General features: G+C 41.4%; 1 protein-coding gene across 3 annotated transcripts in view; it reads left to right on the forward strand.

Moving 5' to 3' along the window:
- The window catches only part of TANC2 (tetratricopeptide repeat, ankyrin repeat and coiled-coil containing 2), a gene marked incomplete at its 3' end in the record, with an annotated part of 279985 nt that overhangs the window by 19106 nt on the left and 248234 nt on the right, over nucleotides 1-12645 (forward strand). The window contains exon 1 of one of the 3 annotated variants that reach the window (XM_082779046.1): nucleotides 1342-1395. The exons of the other annotated variants lie outside the window; for them this stretch is intronic. Of the gene's footprint in view, nucleotides 1-1341; nucleotides 1396-12645 lie in introns of those variants that run through there. 3 annotated transcript variants of the gene reach the window in all.

The following is a 12645-nucleotide window of genomic DNA, read 5'->3' on the forward strand; positions in this document are numbered from 1 at the left end:
GGTCTGTGTCCTCAGCCATTTGCTGCTGTTCTGCTGCTTCCGTACTGGTGGCCTGTGCAGAGCACGTTTGAGGAATGTTCTCTGCTTTAGCTTGCTCAGATATCTTTCTGTTCGTATACCCAGGTTTCATAGCTGAAACTTTGCAGCATGTTTTAAAGGCAGCCAAGAGGGAAGCGTAATGGCTCTCCTGGAAGTTGTTCAAAAGCCACTCCCATCGACTGCATCGGACACTTATATAAGGCGCCAAAAGCAATTTCCAGTCAAGTACAAGGTAAGGGAAACTAATTGGAATACTGTAGGCTGTAGTGAGAACACCTTTGGAAGCTGAGGTTAACACTTTCAAATGTATCTTTTTCCCATACAAGAAATGTGTCTAACTCATAAATTTTTTGGGGTCTGACACTCTTGTTCTTTTCTTTATTAGCTGGAGCTCCAGCACGTCCTGTACCCTGCTCTGGGGCTTGCCAGAAGTTCTGGTAGCCCAGCCATTAGTTTGGATAGTCCCTTTTCCCCAAAGTGTAAGAATTCAGTCTTACACTGAATTAATAATTAAAGAAATATTTTGAACTGCAGCAAAACTGGCCCTGGGCACCTCTCAACAAATCTCTTCTCTCCCGTAAATCCAGCTTGGGCTCTCTGTAGCTCCTGCCAGGGTCTCGCTGGTCCTCTTCCACCAAAGAAAAAAAGTCCTGCTGCATCAACAAATGACTAATTCCCATTAAAGCCGTTCAGACACTGAGGCTTTTTTTAACCTTTGTTTACTTTTCCTATTCTAATAATCCAACTTTGATCAATTTATCTCACCAAGCTACAAGGGTTCTCTATTTATTACCCACATGTAAGGCACAAAGCACAAATGGAGATAATCCTCCACCAGGGTATATTGAAATCACAGCTTATTCACACTAGGACAATTTGGTTCCTGCTCACATCTGAATTCTTAAGTGCTATTTCAGGCTTCTTCCCTTCAGGACTACTGTAACTTTGAACTCTTGAATGGTTTGATTTTTGGAACTGTAATTTCTCTTACGCAAATGTCTCTCACCTTTTATTTAACTTTCAATCTTCTGCACCCAAACTTTTCAGCACGCAAATCCTAAAGCTATTGTTCCAAAACCTGGCCTACAAGGTTACTTTTGCCTTCCAGGCCAGACTCTTTTGCAGGTTTATTAACAACACATCCTCAGGTACATTTAAGGAGTCAATCATTAACTTGATACTAGAACGTACGCTGCCTCTCCTGGAAATTACCGTCTGAGGGTAGACAGCCTAGGAGGTAGTACAGAGACAAACTTCAGTGGGGTTGCATGCTCTCAGATCTCTGGATGTAAGAACTCATCTCCAGTTTGGGGTGACCTTTGTCACCCACCAGCACACCTGCACATGTGATGTAATGTGAGTATTTGACATTTCCCTAATATGAGTAGTTGAAAAATTTCCTGTTTAACCTTACTTTGGTCTTGTCTTTCCCCTGGTTCCAGGTTCTGCCTCTGAGCTGACCATATTCTTGTTGTGGTCTTTCTTTTTTGTTCAGCCAACGCTACCCGAGCATCCTAATAGTGGGTATTTGTAGTAACAACTCAGACAGTCCTCCTGCCCTTAATACCACTTGCCTGGCTGCCGTATTTCATTCAGCAAAAGTGTGAATGCTCTCCATCTCCTATAAAAGTGAATAGAATTCAGGGTGTGGGGAAAGTGAATCTACAGGAAAAACAGGCTGTTTTCTTACTGTCTTTCTCCTGATTCTGACTAGAACAAACTAGTCAGGGGTGTTTCTTGTCTGCTTGAGCTTCAGATGAAGAAATGATGTTTATTCTCTCTTCACACACAGCTTAGTCAAGGGAAGTGTCTTACTCGGCAAATGGCAGAGCAAAGATAATATCTTCTCATTTTGCATACAAGGAGGATCCTTGGCAGAACAGGAATTGTTCCCTTGGATAATTTTCATCTCCGTGTGCTTAAAACTCCCTTTTACCATGTCTCATAGTCTACCCAACTCTACTGCTTCTGTGCTATATACCCTGTTGTTTGTGTCCTTTGCTGTGATTCTTACTATTCCAGTCTCATTTAGAAAATACTTCTTAAACTGAGAGGCCAGAATGCTGTTGCATGAGTGTTTTTTGCACCTCTGGAATGACCTCTTTGTGTCATGTGGGCTTCAAAATCCAAGAAAGCTCTTGATAATGCTTTGTGCTTGTGGTCTGTCTTTATAGACTTGTGGGGTATATTTGTGCTAGCTCTTTTTACAGCTCTCCATACCTTCCTGGTCTTCTACCGACATTCTCAAGATTTGTTTTTCCTCTCAGAGGCAAGAACTAAATAGATCTACAAACTGTGCTGACATTAAAAGAGGAAGTAAACACTGAGCACTTCTGAAAGTATGGCCTCTCCTCAGCACCTGTGTTGTTGCTATCCACTAACTGGTTCTTTCTTTCTTAAAAGTCTTTCTTCTTAAAAGAATTAAATCTGACTCCCTAAATTTGCTCTTTAAATCTTTAATAAATACGAAGAACTATTCAACACCACAAATTTTACAAGGAAGAAATTAATATAAGCAAGAAGTTGATTGACAATCTGTTGTTGGACTGTTGTTGAGTGTGGTATTTGCACCAGAAGAAGAGGTGGAAAAAGTACTGTGACTTTCTGCTGCAGTCCCATGGTGCCTGACTATAGAAACGTTCTTAAGGCCAAACTGGAGTGGATAAAACCAGCAGCTCCACTCACAGAGCTTCCTTGAGGGAAGCAGTTTGCAGTATGCCCTTTCACAGGAGAGGAGAAAACCAGGCCGGCATTAATTCACTCTTCCTAGGCACTGCATCCAGTCTCATTCCTTTAGCTTATGATATCTTTGGGCAAGGTCACTTACGCCATAGTGCATTAAAGGCATTGTATGAAGGATATTGCATTACCATATTATCACGAGTTTAGTGTGTTTTATTGCAGCATAGAGATTAAGGCAATTATTAGCAAGTTCTTAGGAAAACAACAGCTTCTGCTATATCAGGTCCAACTGACACAGTGGCAGTGTCCCTGTGGCTATGGCTGTAGTGGGAGCTATCAAATAATGGTGTCATTGTTTATGGTGTTTTTTTTAAATACCATCTTTTTTCCCGATCTTTCTTTCCCCCCCCCCCCCCCCCCCTTTCATACTGGCTCTGACAGACTGCCTACTTTCAAATGCTGTCAGAACATCCAGTGTAGCAACAGTTGTTATAGGTGTAGTGATCATCCTTGATCACAGCAGTGTGTTGGAGCTATGGGTTTTTTTATTTTAAATGCATGCTTGAAAATGGCTTGAGTCATCAGTATGCAGACTGCTGGCGGATCACTCATTTTTTTTATAACACCAATAAAGTAGTCGCTTCAGTTCCCCACAACACAAAAACATTTGCTGTTGCCTAAATTTCCTAAAGACATTTTGTTAGACAAAGTGTCCTCATGCTCTATATGCACTCTGATTAGAGCAGAGAGGTTTTGGACTCTCTATAATTTGTTGTCCGCTCCCAGAATGTTCCAGTGATTGTGCTAGTCCCTTGAGGAATGCCATGTAAGTAAACTGTTGTATATACAGGCTACTGCCTCCTATGGGCTAGCCAAATCCAGTAGCCCAGTAGTCAGGGCTGCTGCAGCTCCCTCTTCGCAGGTCTGGTAGCCTGGGAGGAGCAGGTCTGGGTACTCTGTTTCTCTGATTAGGTCACTGGGGTTGTCAGTTTTCCTCTGTTCTCCTTTGTATGTGTGTGGAGATGAGCGTTTTATCGCATGACCTAACTGTGGATATATGCCAAGCTTGTCAGTGTAAAGCAAAAGCACTTGCTTAGTTATTTTATTCAGTATTTAGGTGTCCATGGGCTGGAAGGACAACAGAAAATAACCACAGGTTGAAAACTGGACAGAGTTGTGCTGCCAGAAAGAGTTACTAATTATTGGCCTTTTTCAACTGCACAAGTTGTTATATAACCCCTAGTGGATCTCACCACCTTTCTGTTTAGTTATCTGATTACTTACTGAAAACACTTTGGGGAAGAAGATTTGGGAGCTGTATGTATAATTGCACATCCACCTAAATTTTTCGACAAAAGAGTTGTAGAGGTTAGAGTATCAATAGCAGCACCAAGTGCCCAAAGCTGACCGCACATTTTCTGTACTTTCCTTGCTGTGCTTTGCTTGATTAATCGGGACAATTCTCTGTTAGGCATAAAATTAAAATAAATGATTAGAATAAAGATGTGCTGAGCTACTTGACAAGACTTGAGTACAGGGTACAGAATCTGTGGGTGTTTGGCACAGCCCCAGCACTGCAGATATTTTAGCTCTTGCTTATTTTTGATTCAGTTCAAATATGACTTACCTTTAAAAAAAAAAAATAACTGTGATGTGTCTATGTTACACAACAGAGGCTCATAATGGAAGAAATCACATGGCAAAGCTATAGGCATGAGTTGTAGGGCACAAGTGCTGTTCTGAATTATCTCAGCTTCAGCTTATTTTGAAGCACTCAAGCAATAATTGGTTGCATACAGAATGGTTTGTTCTATCAAGTCACCCTCCTTCAGAGAAGAAACCCACAGGAAGGCTTCAGAGGCATGAGCCACGCAGCCACACTGTCACTGGTTCTGTTCACTTACAATCCTTTGTAGTTTCAGAAGCATCTGGGATGGGATGCTGAGGAAAGCAATCAAATAATATTTCTAGAGGGATTTACCCATGGAAGAAGCCCTTCCAAGGGACAAATCAGCAGAGCACCTCCAGTAGATCTCTTCCAGTGAAGAGCTCCCAGATTCCCTGCAGTCTTTCTAAGGATCCCTACAAGACAAAATAGCGATGCAAAAACTGCATTGTGTTTTTTTGCTGTTGAGGGTTGCATTTACTTTAGGTGAACACCTTTCACCCACTGACTCTGCTTCTGGCTAAAAGAGTGGTGAAGGGGACTGAGAGCTGTAGCACACAGCCCTTCCCATCCTGCCCTTCCCAGGATTTTTTTTTTTATGCAGATAGTTTGGAGAAATTCCTGGGATCCTTTGCCAGGAACAAGCAGACAGAGAAGCCAGTGGTAGAAGAAACAATCTGTAGCTTCCCAGGGTTGTCTAGTTAAGTTGTAAGTCCATTGTCAAACTTTGTTTCTCAGTCGCAGGTCTAGTCTGCAGGCATCACATCTGGACCAAGAAGAAATGACTCTCATGTGTGGGCTTCTGTTAACTATCAGTGCAAAAAACAATGTATAAGAAAGAGGCATGGGTTGGCACGATAACTGCTAGCAGACGGCTGGGATCAACTGAAGTAAGGAAACTGTTAAAAAGGAGTTGCAGCGTCAAAGCAGCATTTTTCACTTTGTAAATTCAGCTCGAGTATGTCTACAGTGTCATTTGTGCTGAAGATTTGGATTCCTGTGCTGTATCTAATATCTCTAGCAAAGCGATCTATCACTGAACTGCAGGCATCTCCAGGGTGTAAAACAACACCAGCTCGATGGCACACAGCAGCAGTTCACAGAAGTGCAAGAAAGAAGTTTCAGGAGAATAACAGAGCAGTTGGGAAAGACTGTAGGAAGAACGTACAAACAAAATGTAGCATAATAGGTCAAGCAAGGTACATTTTGGTCATTTCCTTGGCTTTAAGATATATGATTCTGAAAAAAAGTTGCTGTTTAAGTGTTATTAATAAGAAGCAGGCCCTCCTTCCCTTCTCTCTTCCCCCCCCCCCCCCAAAAAAAAAATAAAAAAAAAAAAAAAGGAAAAAAAAAAGGCAGTATTGTCCCCCAGATACCACTGCACAGCAGTAACTAACACACGAGTTTTGCAGATCTTTAGACCTATTACCTTGCGACAGGGAAGTGTCATGAGAAATGCAGTAATGGTTACAGTAGAAATGGAATAGGAACAGTGAAAATCATGATCATTTTCATGAAAGGAAAGACCCACACCCCCTTTCATAATAAGAAAATCTTTTGAGTGTAGCCCACACATGTTTCAGAGGCAGCTGCTTTACTGATTATTGCAAGCCAAAATGTTATATCAGAACACACCTACTTAACAATACCAGTTGGGTTAATTAAGAGAAGGTTACATTTTAGTTCATATGCCTTTTGAAAAATGGAATAAACAACAATCTTTATTCCCTTGGGATAAAAAAAAAAAAAAAAAAGGTGTAGATTCTGCCAACTGGTTTGTAATATGAGAGTGCTTTACATGATGTATTTTCACAGCTGTCTTATCAGTTTCCTAAAATGAATCAGGGTGGAGCAAACAGTTTAGGAATGTCATGAAAAAAGGATTTGGAGCTTTGCTGTGGTTCATGATAATGATGCCCTCTTGGAATAGTGTATCAGAGTCAGAAGATCCTACTGGGGATAGGGATAATGCTTTTAATATATTTTTGCACAAAAGTGAGCAATTATTGTCTCTAAACTTAGATGGAGGCATCCTCTTTGCTTTTTATGATAGTTTGACTTGAAACAAGTTTTGGACAGAAGGCATATGCAGTTAATTCTCTTGTGAGATTCAGTTTTCCAAAATTTTCCAAAATGGGGCAGTTTCTGCTATTGTAACTCATTTCAGTAGGGGCTGAGGGATCTTGGAACTTCATGGACCCAAGCATTTACCAGATCTTCGCTGAGTTCATCACCTCCATGCAAACCAACCAGTAAAGGTCAGGCCTTTCACCCACTGGCATGGTGGTAGAACCCAGACCGATTTCTCTGGGTTTTCAGCATCGTGCACTGAAAACTGGAAATCCAGAGGTGGAAGCGATTCAATGCTGGTATGTCTAGAAAGAGTTATTGTGCTGTTTCCCCTTCATCAGCGTTCAGTTAACAAAATACCTGCTCAGAACACTGCCCTCATGTACTGCTTTGGATTTTGGTGTAGGCAAGCAATGAAAAAAAATATCTATATAGATTTATTGTATGAATTGAGGAGGAGACATGGTCTGCTGGAGAAGAATCTGACGTTCTTTTAATACTGCTATGGGTTAATGGAGTGTATAGACTGTTTTAGCAGTTTCTCTAAATACCTGATATTCCATCTCCACTAAGAGTTACAGTTTATTTGACAGAAACAAATTGAGTGAACCAAAGCTTTTTCCTTTCGTTAAAATGACTTTGACTAAAATGGTGCTCTTTAAAATATAGCATATTAGATCAACTTATCAAACTTGTGACAGTTATTCTTTAAGTAGCCCTATTTATTTTGTTGGCTAGTAAAATACTTACTACTGCTCCAGAATTGATATTTTTCTGAAGTCTGATTGTGCAGGTGAGCAATGCTATCTTCGTTAAATATACCTCAGGTACTGGCTGCAAATTGTCTCAATCCCTACAAATGTCTGTCTGCTCAACAGAAAGTGTACGATTTCCATCAGCTTCAGAGTGTCCCAAGTTAAATGCTTTAATGATAAAATATGTGATCCTCTGGGAGAAATTTTTAGAGTTAATAATTTTCCATTTACCTGAAATGCTTAATATATGGTAATCTAGAAAACAGTAATTTGCAGCAGGCCTTGTGTCTTATTTCATCCTGTGTGCAAAATGCAACTGCTCCTATTCATACAATGCATCTGCTTCCATGGGCCTACTGTGAATTTCACAAGGAATCTAAGTCATTACTCTAGTGCACTAAGTCGGGCTCAACTGTACCTGTTTTACGATAAATGCTTACTATTGTTACTGGTCTCCATGGATGGAGACATCACAGTGTTTATACACAATCTATTTCAATGCTTAACAATCCCTGCAGTTAGAAATTATTCCTAATTTCCAGTCAGAATCATCCTTGCTGCATTTTAAGACTATTACCTCTTGTCCTGTTCATTTCAGTAATGGAGAACAAATGATTCCTTGCATTTCCTATTGACCTTATACACATATGAAGGTTGTTGTCATCTTTTCCTTAGGTTAAACATGCCAAATTGCTCATCCTCTCAGTGGATAAGAAGATAGGTGAATAAGTGGGATGGGCAGAAAATAACACAATAATTGGTGGTTTCTCCTGCACTTCAATTTGGACAAGGTTTCATTAGTAGAAGTCATTTTTTTAAGGCCGATTGGACTAATTAGAACCATAAAAACAAATGTTGGGAGTGTCCAACCCCTTTAACAGCAATCCTTGTCTGAACTCTGCAGAAGTAGCTGAGGATTAAAAAAAAATACAAAAACTTTTCCAAATTTCCCAACTATTCTAGTTGATCAGCCAGTTAATGTCCTGCCTGTGCATTTAAGCCATCGGGGTAAAGTACCAGTCCGCGCATAACATCCTTCCAGGATGCTGGAACGTAAATTGAAAAGGGCAATGTGTTGGAGGTTTCGACTAGTGAACACATACAGACTGAAAACGTGGTTTCTGGTTACTCTTGGTGTATCTTTATCACACGTAATTCAAAATTGGTACAGCAGTAACCACATATATTCTGTAAAGAGCTTGTGCCAAAGCTGTAGAAAATTGTGTAAAGCTTTTTCTACCCAAATGAATGTTCACCTGATTGCCAGCTGCAGTCATTAGCAATCGTCTCGTGAATTCTTAAATAGTGAGCTAAGTTGGTCCTGGCGTAATGGAATGGAGAAATAACAAAAGCTTGTGTCCTGGTTCGGTCTGGTGCGCACATGAATTCTGGTATCTTTTGTCTGTACACCAACTCTGTAACATTAACAGCTCAGAAGGTACAATTATGAAGACTTTGCTTACAACTGAGTGCTGTTTGCTGTCTGATAGGTGTACCCCAGTGTGCCAGAGGTGCATTATTTCAGTCAAGATGTTATCTTGAACACATGCAATCATTAAAGCTCCCGTGGTGCCTCTCAAGAGGAAAATGTTGAGATTGGTATTGTTGCCAAATTATGATCTGCATAAATACATCCTCTCTTTCAAAACTGCAATTACACTTTGCCATAGAATATTCTTCTTTTAATAATGGGCGTTTTCTGTTAAACAGACACAAGATTCTGGACTGAGGCACGTGTGTTTGGTTGGTAGGTTCAGGCATCTCCCTCAGGTACCTGTTTAAAAAAAAAAAAATAGAAGAAAGCATCAGGCATCATTGCAGCAATTTTAGAGCAGGAGGAAGCACTGGCTAGACAAGGGACCCATCATCCTACATGAAAGCTCTCTTTGCTTGCCGCCACCAAAACAGCGCTGTAACATCTCGTGTTCTGCCCTTCTTTCACAATGTCATTTTTTGCGGTGTTGTTCTCTCTGAACGTTTCTTGTGGACAAATGGGCAAGACCTTCCGCAAAGGGGCTCTGATCACACGGATTTAAATCCTTCTGGAGGTCAGTAATCGCCAGTTCTGACAGGCCTCCAGCACGCAGTGCAAGGCTCATCTCTTGGCCAAACACTTCTGAACTTTATCTAAGATTATGGCTTTTTTCCTTTTATTCCATCTGCTGCAGACGGGAAACAGGAATTGCTGTGATTTGCTTCCTGCTACAGCCAAGGACTGTTTGATGTAGGTTTAATATGCCGAGGTGTATGTCACCAGCCTTTTGTTTCTACATAGCCTTTAACGTTCTCTTTCTTGGTGTTCAGGGGAGTTTTGGGGCTTGGTTAGACTCATTTCTGAGGAGACGGCGCTTGGTGAGCAGAAAATGTTTTGTCTCTGTTGGTTTCTATTATTGGAAAAACTGCTGACTAGAACGAGCAGCTCTTGTATTAATTCCGAGATCTTCCAAATGTTGATCCTTCCTTGTCTGGTCATCTCGCTCCTGCGCAGGTGTATACAAGAAAATAAAGCTATTTTTATTCATCCTGTTACTTGTTTCTTCTCTGAAGTTCTGTTAGGAAGCCTCTATTGCAGCTGTTGCTCAGATGAAGGGTAATGTTGGTGTTAAAATGCAACACTGGTGGTAGGAGAAGGATCATAAAGCACATATTTACTTAGATTTAGACAAAATAGAGTCAGTTATCCACAGCTCAAGGTGCTCTTGCCAAAAATTGCAAAAATGAAAATGAAACAGCCAGAAAAACAGAAATCTCCCTTTCCTTCTGGAGAAAAAAAAAAAAAAAAAAAAGGCAAATCTATTTGAAATCTCCCCAGGCAACAGAAATAGATATGCCTTTCATTAGTTAGTGAAGGGATGGCAGAAGCCGTGTTCTTTTAGACTGCTGAAGTGTGAAGAAAATCAGTATCTCACATCTAGAGGATTACTCTAAACTATTTTCTCCATAGGCATATATTTCTTAGATAACAAATATTGTAAGCAATATTTATTTTTATATGGTCACACTTAATAGCATCCATCTAGGAGATTATCTGATGGTATATATGATTTGAAAGACCGAGTGTTTTTATATCTTACTGTAGGTATTCTGGCTATTTAGGGGACAACATCTTGTTTGTTACAGCCGTGTTATTCCTTTGCTGTTGTGCAAACTTCATGTCAGTTTGCAGTAAAAAAAAAAAAAAAAACTCACAAAACACAAAGAGTTGATTGAGATTTTTATGTGAATTTTTTTGGCTCCCTGGTTCACCAGAAAGATGTCTGAAGGAGCGGTTATAAGGCTCAGAGGCCAGACGCAATAAGGTGTGGATGTGACCAAAATGGAACTTGGACTGGATTTCTGGACCAAAGTCTGGAATTGGTGATCCTGAAAATTCCCCCCTCATCCCATGGCTAACCCTTGACCACTTTAAATGCCAGAGGCGTTTGCTGTTGATATTCTTTGAATACCTATAGTTGTGCTTCTGCGTAGGCACAGACCAGCTCAGTCTCCTAGGTCTGGGCAGTTTGGTGCTTCACTGAAGTACAGACTTGGTGTGTTCCAGTAGGATTTGTCTCCTGGGAAAATGCAAGGGAGGCTGTCCTGGGTGGAAAACAAGGATGCTTTCTTTTTTTCCCCTCTGCCTCAGGGACTCCAAACCCAAGTATTGACTTGAAGCAGTCCCTTGCCTTTTTGAGTTCTCAGTCAGAAGGCACCCAGCCTAAATTAGGACACTGTACACAGAGCCTGTGTGTGTAGCACAAATACTGAGGAATCACATGTGCCTCAGGAGGTCCTCAGGCCAGACTCGTTGTAGGCTGCCATAAGGCTTTGGGGAACCATTCTACATGCCTGCCTGTGCTGAAGCATCCCCTTTTGGCCACTGTTGAAGAGGATAGCGTGGAAAATGGACAGTGTATGACTGCTTGTAAATTCTCACGGGTGGCTAGCACAGCCTCTCTGGGTTGGACATAAATGACTAAATATTGAGACGCTGTGGCTCCTATGTTCCTATTTGGAGCTGCTCTTTCGCCATTATCTCATACCCTTTGACTTCTCAGCTCTATACTGGAAGTGTCAGATCCTCCCTCTCTTTCACAAACCCATGTCTTGAAATCTGTTTTCTTAGTAACGATATAGCTACATATATAAAGCAGTTGACATCAGTTCTGAGAATATTTTCTTGTAGGTGGAACTATTATATCCTTGGTGCTGTAACATGGAGTCAGTGATTTGCTATGCTAATAACTTGCTGAAGGAAAAATGGGAATTATTCTGACTATGTATTATTCCCCCCTAGTGTATGTGGTTTAAAAAGACTAAAGGGCAACAGAAGATAAGCAATTACAGAAGGCGCTTCTGCTGGAAGTAATGAAAGAGACAGGAGGCTACAGATTTAGATTAAAATATTTCTGGAATATTTCCTTACTATTTTTTTTTAAGTGCTTGTTGCTTTGTTTTATGTGTTGCCACTCTCTTATGAAAGAAAAAAAGAGAGGACTGCAGTGATCGATGACATATAACCACTTTGATCCATGCTTAATTCCAGAAACGTGGCGTCTGTATCCCTGCCCTGCTAACAAATATACAGCAAAACCAAACACGGGGCTACCTCCATTTTTCATTAGTGCTTCCTAGGCAGGATTTTGTCCATAGGAGTTTGTTTTGTACAAGTCATTTTCTTGACTCACACCTGAAGATTACCCCGCTGCTTAATTTCCGTGGTCATTCACCCGGCGCTGTGGGCAGATGTGATGAAGCTCTCAGCTGTCCTGGGGGCAGATGGAGGCGAGCAACCTGCACCCAGAAGGTTTAACAAGGCATCCGTCCCAAGGGAGTGGAGATCCTCGTAATTAATTTAATTAAAGGGAACACTTTGTACTGGGACTAAAAAGCTTATTTTGTTGAGTAAGGCCTAAATATTCGTTTTCTTAAAGGGAAATAACCAGATAAAATTATGTTTACCGTGTACTTTTTGCACAAAAATAGCTTGGATACGTGACATTTGATGAGAAACCCCAAATTTCCGTCAGTATTGTTTTTCATTCAGGGTGGCCTGTTCAGCAATGCCGGCACGCTGATTAGACTGCAGCGTGTATTTCTTGAGTAAAGAACACATTTCTTGTGTTTTTCTTGAGCTTTTTGGGTAAATAAATGTGCCTACGAGCATTAGAAGGTAGCACAGCTCTTCTTGTGTACGCCCTTTGCACCTGGTCTTCAACAGGCTGATGTTTTTGGAGGGAGAACTGAGCGAAACCCGTCGGATTTCGGCTTTTGCTCAATCCCCTCAGCGGGAGGCCGGGGGGGGGGCGTCCTCAGGGGGGAACCTGAGGCGGCGGCGGCCGCTTCACGCGAGCCGGGGCCGGCTTGGGCGGCTGCAGCGCCTCAGCCGAGGCTGTGCCGGAGGCCGGAGCCACCTGAGGGGGCCGCTGCGGGTCCCTCCTTGCGGGCAGAGCC

Source organism: Aythya marila (genome assembly GCF_965140915.1).
Source record: "Aythya marila genome assembly, chromosome: 25".
Lineage (NCBI taxonomy): Eukaryota > Metazoa > Chordata > Aves > Anseriformes > Anatidae > Aythya > Aythya marila.